This window comes from Anarhichas minor, unplaced genomic scaffold, assembly GCF_050575085.1.
Source record: "Anarhichas minor isolate MPS153535 unplaced genomic scaffold, ASM5057508v1 ptg000024l, whole genome shotgun sequence".
Lineage (NCBI taxonomy): Eukaryota > Metazoa > Chordata > Actinopteri > Perciformes > Anarhichadidae > Anarhichas > Anarhichas minor.
In genome coordinates this window covers 11,854,573-11,861,538 of record NW_027466470.1, presented here as the reverse complement: position 1 = coordinate 11,861,538, position 6,966 = coordinate 11,854,573, and positions in this window count along the sequence as shown.

Sequence of the window (6,966 nt, the reverse complement as noted above, 5' to 3'; positions counted from 1 at the left end):
GAGTTGCTCGTTCACCTGTATGGCCCTTATCATTTCTTACCGCTTGAACGCATGACCCCGTCAGGGGAGTGACGCCACACAGAGAACTCCAGACTTATTAGGTTCAAAGACGAGTGAAGCAGGAATTGTAAGCAAGTGTTTCCATTCATAGCACAATGGAGGGAATGAGGGAACTTGTTCTCGTCGGTGTGGCTCTGCTTGCTGCTCTGTGGATTCTTAAAAGGCTCACAACAGATGAAAAGACTACATGCTGTGTTTAATATTACAAAAATGAAATGCTTCATTTTTTAGGTGACTAAAAAAAGCGATTCTTCATCTCCACAAAATAAAAACGATAAGCTACAGCTAAGAAGTGCATTATACAACTTTTTAACTTGTTAAAAGCTCTTTTAGTGCCCAAGACATGATAGGAAACTGAGGTAGAAGCAAACATTAGGTCGGAGCCTCAAGTGTAAGCAGGTTAACTTGCTCTTTAAGCCCGAAAGCTCCAAGTCCAACAACAAGAGCTCCATTCAGACAATAGGACAATGGAAAAGGTTGAGGCCACTATCCAGGCTCATGCTTAAAAAGCCAAGCCCTCGCCATTTCTGCATGAGGCCTATATCTCAAACCTACAACCTGACACCCGGCTGTCTCCCCCCACAGCTGGCTGCAGAGTATTGGCCACAGCCTGGCGCTTTGCTGCCACCAGAAATAGCAACACGGGCTAATAAACACGGATCCTACAAACGCAGCCTTCACACGGGCCTTAGACATATCCCATGTCAAGTCAAACTTTTAGGTAATGTCTTGCACTTCAGGTCAATGGTCATTTCTGAGAAGGACAGACAGTAGATTTATTGTGCGTCCACAAATGTCACAAAAGGACAACGAGCAATAACTGCACTGAAGCACCTGTTTCTGGTTCCCCTCACTATAAACCCCCATGGTGATATCTGTCAAAGCTTAGCTGGCTTCTACAGCCTCAGCTAAACATAGAAATATATATTCTAATAGAGAAAGAATGACTTCCGCATGGCAATCTTCAAATCCTAATATGCAAAACGCACTACGATCTCATTAAGTAATACAACATAGGGCTGGGCTTGTGTTATTGTTATGCATTATTATTGAACCACAACAGTTCTTGCAGTTGGGCTCTAAATATTTCTGGGTGGCTGTTTTTTCTTTGGGCCTTCTGCAGTCTACTCAGTAGTAACATTGAACTGGTTTAAACTGTGAGTCGGTCCATATGTTAGGCTTATATTCCAACAGAGCTAACCCTCCACTCACCTTCCATTTCTGTTGTGCAGTTTTAAGAACAGCTTTGCTTTCACAGCACACCTGTTCATATTTCAACTTGTTACAGGCATCATTGTGCACTAGACACTGAAACAGGAACTGCTCCTATTCAAATCTGCACACATTTTGATGCCAAGCTTCCAGTTTCTTTTACCAATGACTGATGATTTCTTACATTCTCATTCAACTGCTGCTCAGAGGGATGTTTGTCTCTTTCTGCCTCTTCAATTGTCAGTGTGGTTGAACCGTTAGACGTTTTCTTAGAAATAATATGGAGTAGTCCACTCATACATCTGAGTAAATAATCAAGCTTTTGTGGCAGGTGACCACAAATGTTTTGATTTATCGACTCTAAAATCATACTCGTGTGTTTGCAATATATAATGTGATCAATCAGCCAGCTCTGATGGTAAAATAGTATGCGATACTTTATATCACGTAGTCTGGCTTATTTATAAACCAATACTATGATGAGATCCCAAATATAGGACCTCTTTATCCATGTCTGTCCTCATACTCAAGAGGACATAGGTGGTCTAGCCTACAGCTTATGGTTATCAGACTCTGACTATTAAAAATGCAATACATCCATTGTATAAAATAGACATTTTAATATTAAACTGGTTCAGTGAAGGCATCACCTAGATGACAACAGGACAGGTCATCCCCACCTGTTGCCTCAATCTACAGCAGCAGCGAGGATCAAATGAATAAAACCACATTTGGACCAATGCTTCTCACAAGTCTTAGCTTCCTTATCTGCTGTAAACCATTCTCCTGTAAAGATGAATAATAGTGTGCGAGTTATCAGACTGACATGAGTACAGTTTGGGGGAAGATATTGCTAAATGCTAATGCTAGACTGCACTTCAACAGGGATTAGGGAAAGTTGTGGATGAGTTGTAGGTCTTTAGACAATGTTTTTGTCAGAAAGACTTACTTCAGGTCTGACGTCACTCAAGTGAAACCACATTAATCAGTGAGTCACGACTTGTTCGTGGAGAAATATGAAACACGACTGTAATGCCGGGTTGCACTTTGGTCCTTATTTAAAATAGAAAAATTAGCTTTTGCATGTTAGAGTAGTGACTTTCTGACTTCTTTTACATCGCTAATGCTAATGTAGTAAGTTCATCCGGTCTGTAACGTGTTAGATAACTTAAAGTCAAACAAACTAGCCCTTTATAAAAAACAATTTAACGATTTAACTGTATTCATATTGAGCATGAGCATATTAAAAATGAAAAATATGACGTTATCGGTAATTTACATCAACACACAGAGGACACTGTTTATTTTTTTTAAAGTAACGCAGGTTAACTTAACGTTAGCTGTAAGTTAACGTTTAACTACCATTATTTGACTTGATCTACAGCAACATTGACGTTATAACGTTGTACGTCAACGGCCGTTACATGAATTAACACAGCAGCTTCCGCCCAAATCTACCGGTTTAAAAACTTGGAATATTTCAGGATAAATTACTTTGGATAATTGTTTCCCAGGCCTCAATCCATGGATAATTCCCAGACAACTCTTTGGGATCTAACGTTAGCACAAGCCCATAACATAAATACAACACTACCGACTCACAGCGACTCAACTTTGACAAAATAAGGCTGTTTACTAACTTATGGTTGAACCTCTGGAGCAAGTTTGCGCACTTTTCGCAACAGTTGTCAACTTTTCCTACCTGCACGGAATCGGCGGCCATCTTGGTTTTCGCCTTTGAATCAAATCCTACGGGGAGAGAGGAGGGGAGGTGGAACTCCAAAAACAAGCCTTGTTTTAAGTTTCCCTCTCTGGCGACAAACAAATAAGTGATTATGTGGACCAAATCATCGGTCATCTCGGGTACATGGGGCTTCCCATGTCGTCTTCACACTTCATTGACGCGGTCGCACCGTCCTAGAGGGGTCCTGGAGGGTGGACTGGTGTTCATAAATAAAAAAAGCTGAGGCATAAATCTGTCCCAGTGCAGTTGGAGAAAGAGGCGGTGGTTAGAGTGGAAGCGTCCGCCCAGAGGAGCTGTAGTGCTGCTGTTGGGCTGCTCTCAGCCCGGGACAGTTAGCTCACACGTGATTCAAAACTTTATTTAGCCTGGCCTCACTTCATGCTAATAACCTGAAATCATCCTGGGGTCAAATAGAGAGAGAAAAAACAACAACATGTGTCTCACGTCAGGGGGATTCAAATTAAGGCTAAAATATGGTAAAATTAATGTGCAGACAAAGAACATCCTTTACTAAAGATGGAGAATACTAACTTCTTAGATGTTTGATTTCATCAGTGGTGGACAAAGTAGGCCTTGTGAGAATATCACTGAAAAATGCTTAATTATTAGTGAAAGTGCTTTAGTAAGAACAGTATCAAAAGTAAAAGTACCTCATGCTGAATGGCTTTGGTCTCTCAATATGAGTACATAAAAGTATTTCCAAAATGCTATAAATATTACATTATTATTTTCTTTTAAACATTAACATTTAGGCAGTATCATTATAGTTGGTGAAGGTGACGATAACTTCAACTGTTAACTGTCTATTCTATAGCAATGCGTCCTATTTCATGAATATGAAATCAATATAAAATCTTAATTTGCAAAGTAACAACGAATGATAACTGCCAGGTAGGCCTATCTGTAATGGGGTAAAAAAAAAAGTATAATATTTCCCTCTGAAATGTATTGAAGTAGAAGTATAAAGTGCCATAAAATAGAAGTGCTGCACTCAAATAAAGTATAGGTGCCTCAAAATACTTCTCTTGAGTAAGCTGCAGAAGACTGCACCATTTACTATTGATAATTCAAATCAAAAGGAGCATGCAGATGCTGTACAAACTTGCTAACAACCAGAGCTGCAGTGCAAACAAAAGCTGCTTTATGAAATACTGCAAGAGTCACAGTTTGCTTTTGAGTCGCCGAGCCAGATAGATGAGAATGAAATGATCCTATGAAAAAAAAAAACACAGGACAAACGCTGAACTCTTCTCCACTGGGGCCGGAGCATGACATGTCACACCTCAGTGAGAAGACTTACTGCTGCGTTACATAACCCTCAGGGACACAGTCGTCACAGGCCATATGTCTCAGAGACTGGGCACTCTCTGTGTTATGGGGTGGTGTCTCAAATATTTATTGGCGGGGAAAACAATGCCGGCTCCACACTCATTGAGCATTGTCCACTCAATAAAAAATGGCAGAGGCCTTGTTGGGCAGACGGATGAATTATGTGCTCCGGTTGAAATCCCTCCACGGTGACACTCTGCAGAGGCTGACTGAGGACAGGTGCTTCAGACGGGACGTGATGGTTTTGTCTTTTATGTATGGATCGATATGGTCCGTCAGCAAAATCCACAACCTACACTTACCCAATGGGTGCAGTGTTTGGTGAGGGACGAAAGAATGGATAAGATATGGTGTATCTGTACCATTGGGTCAATTAATACCAGCCTTTATCAGAAAGACACATGTCTGTGTTGTTCAGCCTTTCTCCAGCTGTTTTTACAGTTGAATGAACACTATTATCTGTGGGTTGTTACTCAATAAACATAATAATTATTGCAATAATTAATTGGATGGTGACTTAAGTTTCATTGGGCAGGTATGGTGTTGTCCACAAGGTTGTAAAATCTCAGAGAAATCCTAATGCATAAAGGATGCCTCTGTGTCTGGGGCCCATGTTGTCCCTGTTTTCTGGTGTTACAGCAAATGCTGTGACACAGCAGATTCTGTGACCTGATAATGAATTTCAGCCATGTCTTGCAACCGCACATTTTCATTATACCATATCGCATTCTATATTTTTTTTACATGTGTTAGCAAATAAATATACTATACAGTATATAGTAGCAATATAATATATACTGTGGTAATAAAGCTGAAAAACACCAACTGGGGACATTTGTTGCCTATTGCCCTCTCTTGGTTTTTTTGTAGGCTCTCCACCGTACTGTTTGCTATCTAATAAAGGCTAAACTGACAGAGATATTCTCAAATGTTTCAATTTCAAGACATATAAAAATACTCTTTGAATACTAGTTTAAAAAGTTGCATTTTGGACCATGACTGACTTCCAGTCGTGACGATGCCACAAAATCATTAAGTAGCTTCCACATGTTAACCCCCCCCCAGCAGATTAAAGTGAAAAGCTTTCTAGTGTCAGATTCTGCACACACATCATTCTGCAGGTCAAACATACAGGTGAGGGGACAAAAGGTTTTTGAGTGTTGGGCCACATCTGCCAAAAATGTGTGGAGTAGTTGAATATGACTAATTCTAAATCCTGACATCCCCACACACATATGATTTTAGTGTTTTTTTTACATTGTATGAACTGGAAAATAATCAACAGACTAACTAAAATTCTTCACAGAAGATTTGGCATTTGGAGAAGATGTCATTTTTGATTGTTTACTGGTTCATAGCAGCCAAACAACTGAAACTATCGACCATAAATGACACAGTGGTAGCCACATATTGGATAAATAATCTCGTAGAGACTAAAAAGAAAACAAATAACACCTACAACAAGGTGTTTTAGATCCAGTTGTTTTCAGCAACACCTGCTTGTTACCGAGGGGGCACCCTCCATGTTTATCTGGGTCAGAGGGCCAAAACCAGGAAGCTGTAACTGGAAAACGATGTGAGATTAATGGGGATGAGTCAGAGGGCCAAAACCAGGAAGCTGTAACTGGAAAACGATGTGAGATTAATGGGGATGAGTCCAATAGTTGATGACTGTCCAGGGATTATCAGAGAGCAGGGGTGAGTAACACGGAGTGGCAGCACTGGGTCACATAAACACTTTCTCTGGCCTCTAGTGACTCCTCTCACTTCATGTTACAATGTCATTTCAGTGCTCTCACTTTATTTTTCAGCTGCAAGTATAGTGACTTCCACAATAATTGTTTTTTACATACATTCAGGTTGGCATGACAGCCGTCTGTGCTTTTATATTAAATTGTTTTAAAGTATAGTTAAGTTTTATGTCCCCCCCAACATATTTAACTCACTGCAATCACCATATCAAATACTGACAAAAGACTTGAGATGGAAAGGATGTTAAAATGGATAAACACACAGACACACACAGTCGGAGGCAGGAGCAGAAGCTGGCAGCTCTTTATCTCCCTCTGCAGGATACCAGCTCTGAAATAATCCAGCTTTAATTCTCACAGCAGCAGCGTTATCCGTCTTTACCACTCCCTGCTCTGTTGTACTTGATGATGATGCACCAATATTTATATTAAATCAAAGAACACACATGCATCTCTGGTAGTTTAAAAAAATTTAAAAAAATGTTCCGTGTATTTCGTTTGCCAATCAAAAGACGAAAACAGCCGTGTTGTTTTTATGTTCCATCGGACAAAACTGTAACACAAGGAGAGCTGGGAGTGTAGAAGGCACACGGAAACTGAGCGGCAAACTACAGTTTGTCCTCAGATAAACACGAGTACCTATTCTTAAGTATATCTAAATACTTCAGGAATCGTGATGTGGCCGTACATCCAGTAGAAAATATGTGCACGGCTCTTTCAGGTGAATTAGTTGAGGCGACAACATTGTGTCACTTTAAACTTTTAGTCAGCAATTTATAAAGGGTAGACAAGAACTTTAATCAGCCAATAAAAGGCCTTTAAAACCCCAATCTTCAAGAAACGAGAGATGACAACTACACAAGCAAAATG